The sequence below is a fragment of the Mus pahari genome, chromosome 8 (genome assembly GCF_900095145.1).
Source record: "Mus pahari chromosome 8, PAHARI_EIJ_v1.1, whole genome shotgun sequence".
In the NCBI taxonomy this organism is placed as follows: domain Eukaryota; kingdom Metazoa; phylum Chordata; class Mammalia; order Rodentia; family Muridae; genus Mus; species Mus pahari.
The window spans coordinates 77893089-77914980 of record NC_034597.1 but is presented as its reverse complement, the minus strand read 5'-3'; the positions used below and the strand labels follow the sequence as shown (position 1 = coordinate 77914980).

The 21892-nt window shown below is 35.7% G+C and overlaps 1 pseudogene; it reads right to left on the bottom strand.

The window, feature by feature from the left end:
- Positions 1-21892, bottom strand: part of LOC110325136 — a 41174-nt pseudogene that overhangs the window by 1698 nt on the left and 17584 nt on the right.

The window sequence follows — 21892 nt, the reverse complement described above, 5'->3', positions numbered from 1 at the left end:
AGAGAGAGAAGAGAGAGAGAGAGAGAGAGAGAGAGAGAGAGAGAGAGAGAGAAATACACATTTGTACATATGCCTATATTTTTGTGACATGTGGTTTTAAGCAATGTTTGAGCAATTTATCAAGATGTTTCCTACAAAATGCATTTCTCTTGGAACCTTGAAAGTTGCCTAGTTCTGATTTGATTATGAATGCGTGCTCTGTCATGTAGAAAGGATTGTAAAGATTATCCTGGTATACCAATATGATCAAAACAAATGCTAATTGTGGAGTTTCTCATTGAGAGAACTCTGAAAAGTGTAAGCATAAAATAGTGGTGATACCACATCATATTGAATGTATTATTAAGATATTCCACAAGTCCATACATGAGATACACTTGAAATGCACATGAAGTTTACATGTCAACTTGAGTCAGAATATACAAAATCACATTCAGAATAGAGAAAGTTTCTAACTATCCCAAACAGCCAAAATATGAACACATCTGATACCAACCAACTTGAAAAATAATTATAGAATAAATAATGACAGTATCCAGGCAGGCATACCACAGGCAGAGCTGAGAGTTCTATGTCTTCATCCAAAGGCTGCTAGTGGAAGACTGACTTCCAGGCAACTAAGGTAAAGATCTTAAGCCCACACCCACACTGACACATCTATTCCAACCAGCTCACACCTATTCCAACAAGGCCACACTTTCAATTGGTGCCATTCCTGGGCTGGTAGTCTTGGATTCTATAAGAGAGCAGGCTGAGCAATCCAGGGGAGGCAAGCCAGTAAAGAACATCCCTCCATGACCTTTGCATCAGCTCCTGCTTCCTGACCTGCTTGAGTTCCAGTCCTCACTTCCTTTAGTGATGAACAGCAATGTGAAAGTGTAAGTCGAATAAACCCTTTTCTCCCCAACTTGCTTCTTGGTCATGATGTTTGTGCAGGAATAGAAACCTTGACTAAGACAATAGGTAACTTTTTTTTTTTTGCTGTGAAACAACACCATAATGGTATGGAGCTGAGGAATCCAAGAATGGATAATGTCCTGAATGAATGTGTGTTGTTGGCAGAGGCATGGGCATGTCAAAGAGACAAATGCCTTGCACTTGTGGACAATTTGGAAAGCCATTTTTCTCTCTTTTTCCCCAAATGGGCTAGACTCAAGAGCTGTAGCACAGCTTTTCTGGGGCATTCTCAATATACATGTTTATGAAATTTGTTAGTGTACTCAGAGACATACAACTCCGAGGTCCTCCTCTGGAATGTTTGCAGTCTTAGACTGCTTGGCTATAGAGACCTACCGAGTCTATCTATCCACCTCCCTGATGTGTAGCTAATAAAGACTGTGAGGTTCAAGATGGGTTGGTAGCATCTCAGTCGATCCCAATTTAACCGAGAATGTCTGTCCTTTCTCCATTACTGTTTTCACGGCCTATGATGTAAAAAATTACTTATGAAAAAGTTTATTTTGGCCTAATTTTCTAGAGGTAGAGTAGATATGGGTGTCTGGAGTAGGAACTGACAGATATATCTCCAACCATATTCAGAAAAGATTGTGTACTGGAGATGCAGTGAGGCTGTTATCTCACAGAGCCAACCCCCAGAAACGAAGGATTCCTTTCTATACTTTTTCGAAAATTGCTTATATATAACAACCTGTGTTATGTGTGTGTGTGTGTGTGTGTGTGTGTGTGTGTGTGTGTGAATTTTTCAAGTAATTTATTGCTAATATTTTCAGTCACAGCAAATATTCAGGTTGGCAACATTTAATAAAGTGTCTGCTGTTACCTGACAATATTATTTTTATATTTGTCTAAATCTACAGTAATCCCTGAAGATAATATCATCATTAAACTTTAGAGTAGTTAAATTCACCTGAAAGAATTCATTTTATTGTCTTAGAATCTTGGATAAGTATTCTCTTTTTCTGATATTCTGTGCTTTTAAGAATACTTTTAAATTATGTAATAAAACCAAACAAGAAAAGGGACAATTAAAATCCCAAATCAAAGTTTATTGGGTTTTTGTTGTTGTTGTTGTTTTGTTTTGTTTTGTTTTTTAGTTGAAAGATGACATGAGGCACAATCATCACCTTATTATCCATGTTTCCTTCCTTAGACAATTGGGAAATTTGCAATTTCAACTACATTGAGCATTTCTTTTAATAATTTTTTGAGCTGGGCAGTGGTGGTGCATGCCTTTAATCCCAGCACTTGGGAGGCAGGGGCAGGTGGATTTCTGAGTTCAAGGCCATCCTGGGCTACAGAGTGAGTTCCAGGAAAGCCAGGGCTACACAAGAATTTTTTCTTTTTTTTTTTTTTTTGGTAGAAACATCATAGTTACTAAAATAATTCAAATTATTGCAGTTTTTCAAAAACGCATTTGGAAGTACTTTTGTTGAATTTTTTTTTTTAACAGAGACCAAATTGATCCATTTTCACTTCGCAAAATCTATCTGCTGTCATTTTAAGGTTCAGATAAAAAGTTTCCCAGTGAACATCTGAGAAAACTAAGCTTTAGATTTGGTTTCATACTTATCCTCACGTTATCCTCTAATAGGATGCTTTAAACAACAGGCAGCTGAACATTAACTATATATGAACAAGTCAGTAATGGGATGCAAGAAAGTGTTAGTATTAATTATTATTTTTAACAATGAGCAGAGTCCAGGTTGGCAATCATTCATGTGTTAACATAGCTGTTCCAGGAAGCTAGCTATTGTGTATTCTACAAGCTTGCTCTTATAGACTGTCAATCTAAACTGAACCAAATGATGCAAAGAATACAAATATATTCTTATTCAATCTAAGGATGAAGAATTAACAAATAAGCAAAAACAAATACCAATTCTGAGTCCTTATTGTAGTCCAGGAGTATTTGAAATTGTAAAGTATGTGGTATTTGAAATTGTAAAGTGCTGAAAGAACTTGCACTGTATCTTCTAAATTGGAGATTCTGTAACCTTTAATGTAATTAATTACATGAAGAATAGCATGCATTGTTCCCCATGGTCCTCTAGCACGCAGTACCCATGCTGGCAAACCACATGCACACACATCTTTGGTTCATCATTAAATATCAAGCATCTATTTACATGTTTGGAATATTTAGGATCTGTCTCACTGATAATGTTTCTAGTTCATTACACTGTACATTTCCAGTATAAAACTCTCTGCTTCAACTAGATTTAACATGGAGTAGGTAATGTCTGGGAATTCTAAAAGTATGAAGGAGAAAAAAATTATAAACTTCTAGCACTCAACAACGAAACATCCACAAGAAAAATGAGGATATGGACAAAGATCTAAAACTTAAAAGAATAATCTTTAACTTTAGAGATTATTTTCTGTTATGTGATTTAACATATGTATAATGTATGGTATAATACTGATATGTTCACCTTTTTAATTTTTGTAACATGTTTCTCAAAAATTAGTGTCTATTGAGAATCATATTTATTAAGCCTGTAAAATTTTCCTATGAAGTCATCTGTAATAAGGTTTAAAAAGAAATAGCTCCACTAACTGAGACCCTAACTGTCTCAATATACTTTATGGCCAAAAAACAAAAACAAAAAGAAAAACAAAAAAACCCAAAAACAAAAAACAAAACAGAATCAAGAAAATTAAATAACTCTTCTGCTATTAGTAAGATGTTTTAATACAAATGCTGGGCACTTTACACGATAATACTTTAGTTTCTGTGTTGCTACAGAGCAGTGAACTATACTTTATCTATAGAATTGTACTGATGAGAAGATTTAAATATGTGCAGGCATTGATGTACAAATGGTCATATGTCAGTATAAAAGCTAATATCAAGCATAATTTTTTAAAATTATTTCATTAGATATTTTCTTCATTTATATTTCAAATACTATTCCAAATGTCCCCTATATCTTCCCCCACCCTGCTACCCTGCCCACTCACTCCCACTTCTTGGCCCTGGTGTTCCCCTGTATGGGGCATATTAAGTTTGCAAGACCAAGGGGCCTCTCTTCCCAANGATGGCTGACTAGGCCATCTTCTGNTATATATGCAGCTAGAGACACGAGNTCTGTGGGTACTGATTAGTTCATATTGTTGTTCCACCTATAGNGNTGCAGACCCCTTCAGTTCCTTGGGTAATTTCTCTAGCTCCTCCATTGGGGTCTCTGTGTTCTATCCTATAGATGACTGTGGGTATCCACTTCTATAATTGCCAGGCACTGGCATAGCCTCACAAGAGATAGCTATATCAGTGTCCTTTCAGCAAGTTCTTTCAAGCGTAAATTTTTAACAGATCATCTAAAGACAACAGTTTTGGAATTTCAACCTTTTCCAAAACAGTTTGTATGGTTTTTTTTCTGTGTCTTTGTAATTCTGAAAATTTGCTTTGATCACAGCTTTAAATTCTCAGCTTCTATCATCTATCTATCATGTATTTATCTACCTATCTATTTATCTAAATATATATATTCATATATATATACATATATATATTATGTGTTTATATTTGTGTATGTGAATACATATAAAAATATATATTAATTTGATCACCTCATATGTAAATAAAACATTCTCTATATAAGCAAAATTTTAATGAAAAGTATTCAAACAAATCAAAGACAAATGTTCAACTTAAAAATAATGAATTTATTTTGATTTAAAAGATCTAATAGTTTCTATAAGAGTAGAAAATGTAAAGAAAACTAATGAAGTTGAGGAAGTTTATAACTAGTTTAAATGGCTATTTAATGTCCACCTATGTTATTGACTATTTTGATTATATAGTACTATTATGTGATCTCTTAAAGAAAATTTAAAATAAAAATTCACAAAGAAATCATGCTGGCCTTATATGGCATAAGTTTAACTTTGTTCTTGATGTGTTGTATTAGACACAACATTTTGCATATAATTTGAGACAGCTTTGCAATGGTACCATCTGCCAATGTGTATTGTTATTTTGCTCTTCTTTAGTACAGAAAGAAATGAAATGTCAATAATTTACATGGCATTTTACAGTTTATATATAGACTTCCAAGTATCAATGGATTGATTGATAAATATGTTTGATCCCAGCTTTAAATTCTCACCTATCTATATAGGCTCTCACTTGCAGATGGATTAATATTACCTTATCTCATAACAAACCATCTGAAAACTACTATAGATAAAATTACACTACATTATTAATTGTGTAGACAGCCTGACTTTAACAATGATTCTAAGCTGCTCATATTTCTGGAAACACTTTATGCTCCTGCCCATGGCATTGCCAGAAACAATTAGAGGTCTTGAATTGAGAAGGTAAAGTTACACAGATCTGAGATCATAATTAGCCCCTGACCTGCTTTTGATACCAATTAAGTTCTAACCTTGTATTTTCTCCTGAATAATGCAAGCATGCCTTTCTCTTCTTTTCATAAATATTCTTTAATATTTACTACTAAATGATGACTTGTGCCACATGGCTGTAACCTAGAGGTATCACTAATGAGAATTTAATAGTTCTTAATAAGTTTGTGATTAGCCAGTTCTAGTGTCAATAGCCTGAAGAGGTTAAACTAAGTACAAATAAATTAACCATTGCCTTTTCCCGACACTGTTCGATTTATACTGGTGGGGTAGGGGAATTAAAGGGATGGAAATTTATATTTTAATTCTTTTCTCAGAACCCCCAAAGATTATACTACATTAAAAGCTATAACATACGTAGAACAATTTTGATATTGAAATTTGGCAATTGGTAACAGAAATTTGACTGGTCCTGACAATTAAAGAGGAACTAACTGCAGACCCCAAAGGTCATACATGAATTACAGGTACAAAAATGGAGAAGAGACTGAAGGAAAGGCAGTCCAATGATAGTCCCAAGTTGGGATCTATTTCATGGGAGGTTACCAAGGTCTGATACTATTACTGATGCTATAATGTGCTTACAGATGGGAGCCTGGCATGTCTGTCCTCTGAGATCCCTGAGCAGCTGCTGACAGAAAGAGAAACAGATAATTATACCCAACCATTGAACTGAAGTCTGGAACACCTATGATTGATTTAGGGGAAGGAGTGAAGCAGAAGGAGAGAGTGACCCCATAGGAAGACCAGCGATCTCAATGTTAATTACCCAGGCCCTAGGGAGCTCCCAGAGACTGAGCCACCAACGAGGAGTACCAGGAGTATACCCTGGTCATTCCAAGACCCCTGGCACAAATACAGCAGAGGTATGCCTGGTCCATTTAGTTGGAGAAGATGTGGTTAATCCACAAGAGGCTTGAGACCTCAGGGAAGAAGGAGGCCTGGTTGGCAGGGAGCACCCTCTTGGAAGCAAGGGGAGGAAGAATGGGATGAGGAACTGTGGGAGAAGTGACCGAGGGAGATAACAACTGGAATGTAAATAAATAAAATGATGATGATGATGATGATGATGATGATGATGATGATGATAACGATAATAAAATATGCACAGCAAATTCACAGTTAAAAATAAAGAAGAGGAACTAACTGAAGGTATCCTTAGGTAAAATTGCTGTGTGTATATGGTACTAATTAGTAAATGGTGATGTACTCCCTAGTCAATAAAATGGAAAGAAAACAATAATTTCTGACAGTTTTGAACTCTATGTGAACAGATATAAACTATAATAGCAAATTGCCAGGTAGAATGTGCCCACTGGAGCACTAGTGGTGCAATTACTGCAAGAGTAACTAACCCACCAGTCTCTGAGGCTTATACCTATGACTAAAGAAGTTCTAAGCTCTGAGAAAAATTTACTACTGTTGCTTAGCTATATTGACAAAATATCAAATTTCATTCCAACTACATATAATTATAGCAACAAACAAGGTTCAACTTCATTTAGTCAAGCCTGACTTTGCAATAAACTGAGATAAAGGTAGAGACCCAATACTGTACAAGATGCTGAGAATAAAGAATGGTTGATCGTTTGGTTCTAAATAAAGCACTTATCATACCTTCTTAGGGCTAATGGAATATTGCAGAAGTGGAGATGGAGAACTAGTAGAATAGGACTACAGGAAAAGGGGCTATGAAAATCATCTTCTAAGCACGATATGGTCCAGTTAATCACACATTCACAGCATCTTTGGATATTGGCACTGGGTCTACAGAAACTTTCCCTTCCTACAGTAGTTATTGTTGGAGAAATGTACTCATGGATCCTTACCACTTAGTGTAATAATATTGGCAACTAATAGGTTCTGGAAAACAGGGAGGAATAGTATCCAATATTCACAAGTGAGCCCACCAAGGTCCAAAATGTAGGTTCAAGTTCATGTTTACATGTAAAGTTCTTGTGAAACTGGAAGACAGTCATGAATATGGGAAAGAGATATTGAGGAACAGGGATGGATTAGTCAGGGTCCTTTAGTATTACAGAACAAATATATAGTGAATTTACTAAATAACTTTAAGGTTGCAGTCTAGCTAATCCAACAATAGCTGACTGTGAACAGAAAGTCCAAGAATTCAGTATTTGCTCTGTTCACAAATGTGAAAGTCTTATCTGGTCTTCAGTATATAATAGAAATCCATAGAAGTAAGTTCTCTAATGCTAGTGAAGAAGTGGATGTGGTAGCAAAACCTGGATTAAAGCTGTGTGTCTTCCTTACTCAACATTTTAGACTAGAAGTGGATTCACCCACTTCAAACCTAATCAAACATCTCCCACAGGTATGCCCTCCCTATCTGGATTGTAGTTCATTCCAGATGTCAAGTTGACAACCATTAATACACTTCACAGGGTAGGAGACAGGAGCTGGCAAAGGTAGAAGACAAAATCAGGTAGAAGAAGGTAATTATATAGATGTGTGAAATTGTCAAAGAAAAAATTTATTAAGAATAAAACTTGTAAATGTGTTAGGAAATTCTTACCAAACTATTTCACCAGACTTGGGAGATAATAGCTTCTCTTGTGATAGAGTGAACATGTAATTGACATTTCACCTGAAAAAAAAAAAAACAATAACATTATTTTATCAGCAACATAACAGTATTGATCAGTTGCCATTACTCTTTGTGTAGCCTTAATATCACAGACACTATTTTAAAATCATTTCCTGCTGCAAGAAAAACTGATGAAAGAAAATGGTAACAATTAAAAACTCGGATTCTACATTTATAAAAATTCTCCATTCAGTTTTTAAAAGTCTATTCAATTTTAAGAGATTAAACCATATAAAATGACATAGCAGAAGTTTACTACAGTATGAACTGTTACGGGAAAGTAGCATATTTTTAAATTTTACTAGTATCACAAGCAACTTAACAGGATCTGACTTAAGTTTGTATGAGTATAAGAGTATTTATACTATAAGACTCAGGGGTGTCTATGTTCAGACATATAAGCCAATTTCAGCACCACCTAGTGGAACATTCAAGATAATTACATGCCTGGACCTGAGTAGGGTCTTGAAGGCTGTTGAAGATCTCATCTTTCTGAGATTTGAGGAAGTACATGTCTGGCCCAAGTCCCTAATTTCTGGGTGGTCACTCACTCTACACTCTCTATTAGTACTATCAGTAATGCACAAATTGTCACTTGATACCTATATTTATTAATTTCCAAGTGCACAGAATATTTAGCAGGGACATAAGGAAATGTGAAGTACCATATTACTCAAAAACATTATTCTCTCTAGTACCAAAGGCAAAGAAAATAAAATTTGACGTCAAACAGTGCCATACATCTACCTTTGCCTGAATTTTATGTCTTACGAAACATTATTTTTTTACTGAATTTCTCTTTTCATATAAGCTTTAAAAGGCTAATTTTAAATAGGTGTGTAAAATAGCATTGTTTTATTCTTATTTGAACGTTGTCTTCTAATTCATACATTATAAATTTCATTTTCTTCTTCTCCCCACTCCCACATCCCTCTTTTGATTTCAAAAGATGCTCATTATGTTAGCCAGCAGAACACACTATGTAGCCCAAGTTGGCCTTTAACTCATCCTTCTGCAACATTGTCTTGGTGTAAATTAATAAGCATGAGCCCCCATGCCAGCTGATCATGGGAAGTTACTAATATTAGGTAAGTAACTAATGGTAAGAAACCAAAGATACTTGGGATCATGGTAAGATACTAACACCAAATTCTCCAAGCCTGATTTTGATTTGGAATAGCATTTTAATGGTATATTTATTTAAATCAGGCTCAACTATACATTCTATTGCTTTATTAACAATTCTGTCAGAATCCTGAAAAGTGATGCAGCATAAAACCAACTCCCAGAATGCAATCATTTCTCTCTGATAGAAAGACTTCAAAGCAATCAGCTTGCTGAATCAGGCAAGTGAGGAAGATTGATTGTAGTCAGTTATCAAACAGCTGTTATGTCATCTCATGAGTGATGACAGCACATACTGATCACATTAGGATGAAGGTCAGTGTTTGTATTTTCAGACTCGCTTGTGAACTAGGACTAAAGCCTTTGCTGGCACCATTCATGTAAAGGAATAAGGACAAAGAAAAAAAAAGTCCTTAGTGGGGAACTCCACACACCCAGTGTCCTTAAAACAAACAAACAAATAACAGAAAAAAAACCAAAAGAAATAATTCTGTGTTGATTTAAAATAGTATCTAGGAACCATTGAGAAAAGTTAGTTTTCATCATTTATGTACAGCTGTTGGTAAGCCAAGCACTTGGGAGACAGAGGCAGGCAGATTTCTAAGTTCGAGGCCAGACTGGTCTACAAAGTGAGTTCCAGGACAGCCAGGGCTATACAGAGAAACCCTGTCTCGAAACCCTCCCCCCCCCAAAAAAAAGAATATTTCTAATTAAAACAAAACAACTCAGTCAAAAGACTTACATTGGGTCATAAAATGTAGCCTCCTGTCTTTCACATTATGACCTTCCGCCTTAGCCACCTTGATGTAAGGAGAGTGGGTGTGTGGCAATTTTCTCTCGAGTTATAAACTTGAGAGTTAGGCTGCCTTTCACCTTTTCATCCATGCAATGGATTTGTAAATTAGATGGGAATTTAATATTTCTTCTGTAAAATAACAATTCTAGCTTAAAGAGAATGGCATTTAAAATGCCATAAAACATTCCCGATGTTTTCTTTTCATCCTGTTCCAAATCCAATGTCTGAGGCATGAATACTTAATCTTGTGTCATGGAATGTTTTGGAGTTGGTTAGAATTAAAAGATGACAGGTTTTTGGTGGGAAATTTTTCCATAGGTTTTATAACCAAGACACCAATCTTCCTTCCTTCCTTCCTTCCTTCCTTTCTCCCTCTCTCCCTTTCTCCCTCCCTCTCTCTTTCATCTTTCTTTCCTTCCTTCCTTCCTACCCACCCCCAGTGGACCATATTTCTTGTACTGTAAATTACCTTAACAAGACTAATTAAGGGCTGTATATATAGTCTCTCCTCCTGAAGGAATGGCAGATTGGTTTATTTTCCATGAAGACTCCATTTGAAAGCCTGGAAACTTCCAGGCCTTCACTATTTGTGCACAGTTTTGGATTTATGTCTTGCTTGGCAGAACTTTTTCCCCACTGATCCATACCACAGACTGGTATCCAATACCCTTATATACAACAGTTGTTGATGATATCAAAATGCAGACTATTAAACTATGAGTTATAACAGCTAAGACAAAAAGATGTATGAAACTGAAGGGAAATTTAGATTGTAAAAAGATACCCTGATGACATAGTGAAAAGCAAAGGAAAATTCAGGGAGTGAGAATAGCTTGAATAGGATTCAAAGAATACATAATTTAGGGAGAATGAATGAAATTCTGTTTTCTGAAACAGAGGATAAGAATCTCAAGAGTGAAGAAAAACTTCTATCAAAAATGAACCTAAATTCAAGAAGTGTCAAAGCAGGTGAGTCTAACATAATACCTTCAGTATTAAAGCCTGATCCTCACTAACCTAACATTTTTTTTTTTTGAGACAGGGTTTCTCTGGATAGCTCTGGCTGTCCTAGAACTCACTTTGTAGACCAGGCTGTCCTCGAACTCAGAAATCCGCCTGCCTCTGCCTCCTAACCTAACATTTTTAACATGATCAATTGATTCCTCATCTATGAAGAGCCATTTATTACTTTCCATTATTTAACTTTACATCTCTTGCCTTTTTTGTTCCTGTTTAAGTCTTTTATTCATGGTGGAAAAGGAGTCCTATGACTTACGTGGGGTGAAACAAGGATGAAATACCTCTTGCAGGAAGGGATGCTTAGTTTCACGTCTCCATCAGTTCTCTTAGAGGTTCTGAATCTGCATCTTCCACTTAAACAGCAGTATATGTTTAAAACTTGTTTGTTACTAGACACACTGATAATTCTTCACCTGGAATACGTAGACATTTAATATAAAATAAATTAAAGCTCCAGTTCACAAAGTAGATTTGATCAACAAATGTGCATTCTAGAAGACAAATATCCCTTTCTATCTACCATCATGTGAAGTAATAATACATTCTGATTCTTTGTGATATGAATGTCTATAACTCCTACTGGACAAGTAAAAATTCATGCCAAATTAATGTAGTGTCTAGCTATGTGAGCTACTCTGACACATGAAAATGAATGATCTTCATCCAAGCAAAGGCTTAGGGAGTCATTGTGTGATTCTGCCAAGTCTTTTACAAGCCATGCAAATGGCAGTCCCAGATGGGAGCTTCTTGTTCTGTAACCTGGACTCAGAAATGAAATGACATATGGGGCAGGGAGCAGTTACACACACACACACACACACACACACACACACACACACACACACAGTTGCAGAATAGAATATATTTTATACTTATTATTTTAGAAAAAGTAATTAATTTACTGAAATACTAAGGACTCAGATTTGTATTCTACTATGAATGGCAGATCAAGGATCACATTGTACTTGACTAGGACAGCACAATCACAGCTTATAATGGCAGAAATTGAGAAGGAGGATATGAAGGGACAAGTAATTAAAAATACTTTCTACAAAATCATATAAATACTGAACTCAGGAAATGTGAGACTAGAAAAGTATAACCAGACCCAGGCCCCTCACTAAGGAAAGCAACACTCTTCTATAGATGGCAGAAAATCCATTCCAAAATATTGCCAGTTGTGCCTTATCATCCGCATTTCATTTATACTTTCTAACGGAGTATATGCTTACAACTGCTTCAGTAATTGAGAATCTAGGGTATCCTGCAAAGTCCCAGACCAGTCAGTGTCCAAGTATACATTCACGCTCTTTTCATTCTTCTGCAACCTCTAACAGCAGATTTCACAAACTTGAATGCAACCAATATAAGACATCTGATGTCCCTGTATCTTCTTTATCAATTAAATTATCTACTACTAAAGTTACTAGATATGGATGAAGTGATTCAATGTAGATAATAGTAAATGTCATAAGCATACATGAAAATTTGACATCAAAGCAGTTATTGTTAAAATATGATTTGAGACCAAATTGCCAGTAAGTTAACCACTACTATTCAATAAAACAAACAAAAAGGAAAACAACAAGGTATGACTTACAAATGAAAATACAATGAAGAAAAACATTTTCTTTATCACTATGCTTTATTCAATATCAGCATTAATGTTAGTGATAAATGAGTACATTCCTACAAGTGATTGAGAGGTTCAAGATCCTAGTAACATATACGGTCACATATGAACTTTGTTATAACTATGGTCACTTGAGCAGCAAATGAGAATAAATTTTCATGCAAACTATATGCCTAAAATATTCATATTAACAACCCTGAAATTTTAATATAAGACTAAACTTATCTTCATATACACAGACCACTCTGTTTTGCTTGAAAAATTCACCCTTTGAGAAAATTGTGCCATTGCACCTTCCATAAAAATATTTTAAAAAGTATATGCAAAGCATTTGTTACTGTACTCATCCAACCTATGATTTAATTAAAGTTTCATTTTCTATCAGTTTAACCTCAGCAGTCTGTTGTACCATAATCTATGATAAAAGGCCCTCTGACAAATAGTAGAAAAAATGTAATTTAGTCTGTCTCATAACTCATATTTATCCAAATATTTTTAAATGTTGTTGACATGTTTTATACACACCCAAATATATAATTTATAACTTCAAAATATTACAATTCCATAGTTCCTTCAGGTAGAATTCAGGAAACAATGTTAATAATAACAAAATAATAGCAAATAAAATAAAATAAATAAAATAAAATAGCAAAAAGAAAGACTGAGGTAGTATAAATGAAGTCATTCTAAATGACAGACTTTAGTAATGTGATCCCAGCTGGAAATTTCTGATTGGAGCACAAAATTGCCTTGCTATGCTTTGTTATTAGTGAAACGACATGAAAAGATAAAACATGCCTTAATATATATTGTAATCAATATTAAAATAAGAAAAACATTTAAAGTCCAATAATTCAAAATGTTAATGATAAGACAATAAGTCTTTTTCTAGTTTGTCCTTAAATAATGTAAGATGCTCAGAATCTCTTACAAAATACTTCTTAAAATTAATATCTAATTTAAACACTTTATCAATTCCATTAAAATTCATTGTATAAAAAGTCAAAGCAAACTTGATTTTGGAAAGTTCTGACTTGGCTCTTTCTTTCATATAGCTATTCTCTTTAGAAGACATTCTACATGCAGACCCACTCTAGCACACTCAGTTACTCCATGGAATTTTCCACTCCACTAACTACCTATTTATTTCAACATATTAGATACTTATTTCTGCATATTTATTGCATCCACTGCCCATGACAGAGAGCAATAAAAATATTGACATGGAAGTGACAAAATCATTGAGAGTAGAGTTAAATCAAGAAGGTATAGAACTAAACAGTGAATTCTCAACAGAGGAATCTCAAATGTCTACAAATGTTCACAGTCTTAATTCATCAGGAAAATGCAAATAAAATCTACTCTACACCCATCAGGGTGGCTAAGATGAAAAGTTCAACCAACAGCACATGCTGTTGAGAATGTGGAGTAAGGAGAACTCTCATACATCCCTGGAGGGAGGACAAGCTTATATAACCACTCTGGACATCAACTTGGTGATTTCTCAGAAAACCTGGAACAGTTATATCTCATGATCCAACTGTACCACTCCAGAGCATATCCTCAAAAGATACTCCACCATACCACAAGGACACTTGCTCAACTATATTCATAGCATCTTTATTTGTCATAGCTAGAAATTGGAAACAACCCATCCCATATGTCCCTCAATTGAAGAACGAATGGGCTTCTCAGCTATTAAAAATAATGACATCATGAAATATGCAGGCAAATGAATAGAATTAGAAAATATCATCCTAAATGAGGTAACCCAAAGCCAGAAAAAACACACATGGCATGTTCTCACTTATAAGTGGATATTAACCATAAAGTACAGGATAATCATGCTGCCATCCACACACCTAAAGAAGCCAATTAACAGGAAGAGCCCAAGAGAGGATCTCTCTCAGAAGGGGAAATAAAATAAACCTCAGAAGTAGGTGGAGAACGGGAATTGTGTGGGAGAGGGCATAGGTAGAGGAATGGGACAGGGACGGGGATGGGAGAGGAATGGGTCTAGAGAGAACAGGGGAAAGAGAACAAAGGTGGGAGGTAGATGGGTGTCTGTAGGATATGCCGGAGACCAGGAGCAGGGGAGGCTCCAGGGAGTCTATGGGGGTGAGTGTTGCTGAAACTTCTAGTAATAGGAGATACAAAGCCTGAAGTGGCTAACTCCTATAGACAAGCAGGAAACCCAGTGGAAGGCTAAGAACACCAACCCACCCACAAATCTTTTGACCCCAAGTATGTCTTGTCCATAAGATGTGCAGGGACAAAGATGGAGTAGACAAAGAGGGAATGACCAACCAATGACGGGCCCAACTTGTGACCCATCCCAAGGGCATGAACTAATTCTGGACAATATTAATGATCCTCTGTTATGCTTGCAGGCAGGAGCCTAGCATAACTATCCTCTGAGAAGCTCCTGGAAGCAGGTGTAGAGCTCCACAGCCAAACGTTAGTGTGAGCTTGGGGAATCTTGTGGGACAGTCAGAGAAAGGATTGAGGAACCCAAAGAGGATAGGGACAAGAAGACCTATCAGAGTCAACTAATCTGGACCCTTGGTATCTCCCAGAGACTGGACCACCAACCAAAGAGCAACAACCATAGGCTGGGCCTAGGCTACCTGTAGTGGCTATTCCTGGTTGTCAACTTGACTATATTTGAAATGAACTACAATCCAGAATTGGAAGGCTCACCAGTGAACCTAATCTGGAGGCTGGGAGATAGAAGTTTCTGATCTGGATCTTGGTATGGAGATCTTGAGACACAGTGGTGATTGAATCCAGAAGATTAAGACAGGGAGATCTCCGAATCCAAGGCCATCTGAGATTAAAGGTGTGGTGGCACACACCTTTAATCTGGGCTACACCTTCTGCTGGGGACCATATAAGGACATTGGAAGAAGGGAGTCTGGCTCTCGCTCTTTTGCCTTCTTGCCGTGTGGGACTCAGCAACTGCTAGATCCTTGGACTTCCATTCACAGCTACTACTGAACCATTGTTGGGATTTGGACTGCAGACTGTAAGTCATCAATAAATTCCTTTACTATATAGAGACTATCTGTAAGTTCTGTGACTCTAGAGAACCCTGACTAATACACTATCCAAACATGTGTAACAGATGTGCAGGTTGGTCTTCATGAGGGTCCCCTAACACCTAGGCCAGGGACAGTACCTGAATCTGTTGCCTGCCTGTGTATCCTAAACTGGGTTGCCTTGTTTTGCTTCAGTTGGAGAAGATATGCCTATTCTCTCAGTGACTTGATATGCTACGATGGATGGATACCAGTCGGGGCTTTCTCCTCAGAGAAAGGTTTGTGGGGAGGGATTATGTGAGTGGGGAATGAGAGAAAAGGGTATGTGTGATTTTATGTAAAGTGAATTCATAAATAAATTAACTAATGAAAAATAAGAAAGAAAAATCTAACACTTAGAACTAGGAAAAATAATCCACATATATGCACATTAATCTGCTAAGCAAACATATTGTATGCAATGATAATTATATATTTTTAAAGACAATACTTCCAAGAACTGAAAATTTGACAAGTCCATAATCATCCCAGCCTTCAGAATACTTGACTAAGCTCCTGACACTGTTTCCCAAAGAACAGTATCTCTCTGGAATTCCCTTGCGATCACTTAAAGGAAGATCATAATTATTGATCACCTTCATAATTTTCAGTAGAGGCAGATTAACTGCAAATGGCATTCTTGTTCGAATATAGAGTCTAATTTCTTGTTGAGTCTCAGTAAGTTATCTGCCTTCATAAAATATTATGGCAGGATTCCAAGGGTTAAAATTATGAGTTGCATAAAAGACATTTCCTTGCACTCATTTTATTATTTTCACTAAGCATTTCCCAGGATTTCAACACACTGACGTTTCAAGAGAGAGTTATTTTCCCTTGCCCCCTCCATTCTAATTGCATCTGATGCATATACAGTGAACAACAACTAATTTCACAGCTCAGTTACTTAATCCTTGGAAAAAGACAGTTCTGCAAAATCAGATGATAAAAAGGAGTTGAGAAAACTGTAGTAAAACAATCAGAGCTGTAACAATGATATTTATGTGAGCTGTACTTATGATTTCTATTAACTTAGTGAAACATATATTAACACATCCTCTCTAAACTCTGCATGCATAGATCACATGTCGATTTTATTTGACTAATTTAAACTAACATATCATTTCAGCCATGCAGTCAAAGCCTACAAATGGAAGATGATGATATGGCAGACAAACACTGGTCATCAAATGAAGATAGTGTCACAAAACAAAAGACAGCAATAGCATTCAACTGAATTATGATGTTCCAAGAGCTTCCATGTCTGCAATGGAATCAATGTTAGAGAAATACATCCTCAGGCTGAAGGTATATTTCAATGGTTAATGGCCTTGTGAAACTTTCAGAGGACCAGAGTTCAGTTCCCATCTCCATATATGAAGCAAAGAGCCATCTGTTAATACAGATCCAGTCGATTTGATGCCCTTCACAAACATGACATATATACATATAGACAAACACATGTAAGTAAAAATATCTTCTAAAAGATATTAAATCTTAGAAATTGCATCTCCTAAATCAGTATTCTTATTTAATTTTTTAAAAAAATATTTTATTTTATGTATATGACTACACAGTAGCTATCTTCAGATACACCAGAAGAGGGCAACAGATCCCATTACAGATGGTTGTGAGCCACCATGTGGTTGCTGGGAATTGAACTCAGGACCTCTGAAAGAGTAGTCAATGCTCTTAACTGCTGAGCCATCTCTCCAGGCCGCTAAATCAGGACTCTAAGCACTCTATAATTTTGTGTTTGACACTTGGAAAGGAAGATTTCTATTCATATATTGATGTAGAGAAATATTTTAATCCCTTTGTTTAAGAAGTCAAAATGAGATACTTTTGATCAAAATCTCTACAGAAACATTAAAGTTAGGGTGGAGGAAACAGAAGAGGAGATAATTTTTCACGTAAGCCACGTTAATTAAAAGAGAATGCTGTTTACGTGTTTATGTGAAAGGATTAATGATATACATTATTGTATATTTTTCATATATAGTGCTACAAAAGGGACATTCTTCAACTGACCTTATGTTTAATAATGTGGAAGCATGAAGATGTGTGTGAAATCTTTCTTCTTTTCCATTTGTATCTGTTTTATTCTAGTACTAACCTCTGTTTTGTGACCTCATCCATACCTCACTGGAAGTACTATCCTGAAACACCCCATGTGCGTGATATTTGTCATTTTATGGGCATTCACTTGGCCTTAAAGCTTAAGTAGCCTGCATTGTTTTCATCCATAGCGCCATCTCCACCAGAAAATTTATAAATTTTCTACACAGATGTGAACAGTAAAGAAAACTTCTTGTCAGACAGTGGCAAAACTGTGGCGATCTGTAGAAAGCACGCCTAATGAAGCTAGCTTTGACTTCACTTTAGAATTCCATAGGAAACTGGGGACATGACTGCGCAACTGTAAATAGACTCAAGGTCGAGAAAAGAATGGCAGAAGATAAGGTCACGGAGCACAAAACTAAATAAATAAACAGGGAACATTTAATAAAGGGCAAACCTCTTGTCCAGGAGTCGTTGAGCAACACCTAACTCCCTAGTTTTATTTTGTGGGTTTTTTGTTTAATTTTTTTTTTTTTTAAATTTTGGTAATTTTGTAACCTTTTTTTGGTTGTTCTTCATTTGTTGTTTGTTTTATTTGATTTTAAACTTTGGGATTTTTGTTTTATTTTGTTTTTATTTTGAGAGAGAGAAGGAACTTGAAATCAAGTGGATATGGAGGAAGGATCTGGGGCCCGTGGTTGAAAGGAGAAAACTCCAAAATATAGTGTATAAAATTTAAATAATAAAGTATAGTAAAATATTTTCAGTTCAGCTTAAATTCTAGGTTAGCAATGCGTACCACAGATACTGTGAGACAAATTAAAATTACTAATTAAAATGTTAAATGTATAAGTGTATGGGTTTTATGTGAATGTTTGTGAAGATGTCCACAGACACCCAGCAGCAGATACCCTGGGCATGGAGTTACATGGTTATAAGCCACCAGATATGGATGCTAAAAACTGAACTGTGAACTGTAGTCTGGTATAACAACAACAAATACTCTTAAAGGCTGAGCCAAGTGCTAATGAAAGCCTTGTGCTTTCCCTTGCTGATTCTAGAGGACAATTCCCTTCTCTTGTTTTTATCTGACTGTCTTCTGGCTGATATTTCTTTAGGATAACTCACTTGGAAGCCTTGCTGCCTGCTCTCAAGTGCTTCCTTTCTCAAAGGCCAGCTGCCACCCCAAATCAGATTTCCTGCTGTGCTTATTGATTGCAGAGCTCCATGTAGGCAGAAGCCCCTCTGCTGGGACTGAAGGTATGGTAAAGATCTATCATCTCTGCTCTGCCTAACCCTACAAATGGGGAAGCCTCAGAGAGTAGGTGTGATGTTATTTCTCCACTATTAATTTATTTTCAAATAAATGCATATAATGTACAGTGGTACAGTTACATCAACATGCATAAAAATATTCAAAATCTCAAATGTCTTTATCTAAATATTTGTTTTAACTGCTATTCAATAGTGAATTTGTGGCTAAGAAATGCCACTCCATAGATAGAAGAGTGGGTGAAGATGTCTCCTTTCATCATCCATTCATAACTATTTTCTTTGAATTTCAAAATTATGTTTTCTCAATATTAGCATAAATGTATATATAACAGTATAGTAATGTAATATTAATATTGTTTTCAATTGTGCTAAATATTCTATTTCAACTTTCTAGATTTTTATCATTTTATATGGTAATCTTTATATACAAATGTTCTCAGATAAATAATAGATTTCAAACATACTTTAAAATAAATCTTTCCCTCATAAACTACTTTTATGAACAGGTTCCTTGTCCCTTTCTTATTCTTTGTAGCAATCCTGGGTAGACTCTAACACTGTCCCTTACCAAAAACCAATTGATAATTTATATTATATATATAATATATATTTCTAAAGTAAAACTCATATTCTGATATTTTGTGAAATGAAAATGTTTATAATTTGTAACTTAAAGTTTCTGTCCTTTAGACCAACAAAATAAACCAATAATGATATTTTACTTTCAACAGCTTTAGTAGAAAGCTTTTATATTAAAATAATCTTTGCATTATTATTAACAAATAGCTTTGATAACCACTGGTCCATTATCCTTCAATTTCTCAATTTCACATTATCCTGTTCTGTTTTTCTCTTTTTTTCTTTGCTTTCTATTTTTTTTAATTTCAGTTGTATTTGATAACTTTCCAGTTTAACTCACATTCTTTTTTGACATACATCCATTTGAATTTGAGGTCACTTTTCTGAATAACTCATGCTTGCCTATAACTTTTTTAAAATGTTGATGAAAGAACACTTAAAAACATATACCACTATTTAAGTTCCATTCAAGCTGTTATTTCTGCTTCCTTTGTAAATTAAAAAAAAAAATTGTCTAAGAGGCCCTGATATCTTTGCTTATGAAAACTTGCCAGACATTTTCAGGTAAATTAATAATATTTTGTATCAATTCTATGACAGTGTTGAAATATAATTATTAGCAGCTCTTCTTGAAGATACAGGGAAGAACCAGACTGAGACCCGAGAAAATGTCACATACATCTTATAAAGCATAAGCCTCAAAATTATCTTCAGATGCTAATATGCAACATATCTTCATATGCTAATATGCAATGTATCTTTCCAGGCTATTATAATACAGTTTAAGAATTCAGACTACAAAATTATAGTCTTTTCAAGACACCTTGATTATTTTTTCAATATTCAATTCACTCAGCAATATTACATTTTCTCCCTTAACATGGTTTAAAAGATAATCAATTCTCTGATCTTTCTAATCCCCCATGCAATCAAACTGCAGCATCTAAAACTACCACTTCCCCACAATATTCAAAATTTCTTGCTTCACTAGGAAGTCTTTCTTTCTGTGGCAGAATCTGTTTTAGGTCAGTTGCTGAAGAATGAACAATATGAGAGTCGTATACTTTCATACCTATCCTCCCTGTCAACTTCCATGTCAAAAAAATAAAATAAAATAAAATAAAATAAAATAAAATAAAATAAAATAAAAATGGGAAGGGCCAGGTAAATCTCACTTGATGCACGTGATTATAGTAGCTTAGTTCAAATTTCTTTGTCAGGAGTACGAAGACTGGTTTGTTTCACGTATGAATCACAATCATATCACCATCATTCTTTACTTTGGTGTTATCTACTCAGCCAGAAGTAGAAACGATTGCCAAGCATTGTCTCTCTCTATAATTTTGAGGGACAGGTAAGTAATACTATCTCTTGGATCTTTTTTAAAAACCATCTGTCCTTGTTCTAGGATCTTGCAGTTGTGTGTCAAATCCAGGTTCCCTCAATTTCTTGAGATCTGGAGAGCAAATTTAAAGGATATTAATGTTTCTCAAACTTGCCAGCATTAGTCTAGCTTCTGTAGTGACATCAGAACCAAAAGACTGCTCCTGCTATTTCTGATGTTAAACTATTTATTTCTATGTAGAAAGACATTGGGCCATAATGTGCTATAACTAAAAGTAGACTGACAATCATTTAACTAAAAAAACAACTCAATTATGTAATAAGTAATTTAGCAAATGGTTGATTGATTTTAGCACAACAACATCCATAAATACTACCAGCAGATAATCAGTGAAGTAACAAAGATGATTGTGAGAGTTGCCTACAAGACAAACTTTCTTTATGGGATGAATGAGACCTGGATATAACAGTTCAGACTGTTAAGTTACTGTTCTAAAATCTTATTGGATTCTCTAACATAGTAGAGTAACTTTCATCACTAACATGGAGAACGGTAGAAGTAGCTCAAATGCATACTTCAGAGCTCTGATAACACTTCCTTTATGTCTCTATTACATTTTATTCAGTGGGGTGTATGTGTGTGCCTCTGTATACATTTAGAAGCCAAAGGACAACCTGTGGGACTCAATTCCCTCCTTCTTCCATGAGGCTCTCTGTTGGGAACAAAATAAAATAAAAGGGGTGGGGGTGGGGAAGTTGTGAGGAAAAAGATGCTCCATGCCCTGCCAGAGTTTCTCAATTCTCTGGTCAGTCAGGCATGGGGAGACTGCCAGGCACTTTCCACTCAGCCCTGGGTGGGCATTGCCTCTGACCCACGCAGCAGGGAGGTGGAGAATGGGCAGCCCCTACGGGGACCACCCTCAGAGCTACTTTGCTAAAGCCACCAAGGTGGTGGGAAAGAGGGAATAGGGAAGAGGTTCCCAACAATGAGCAGAGTATGCAGTAGGCCTTGATGGAGCAGAGCAGAGACTCTATGGTTTAAGAGC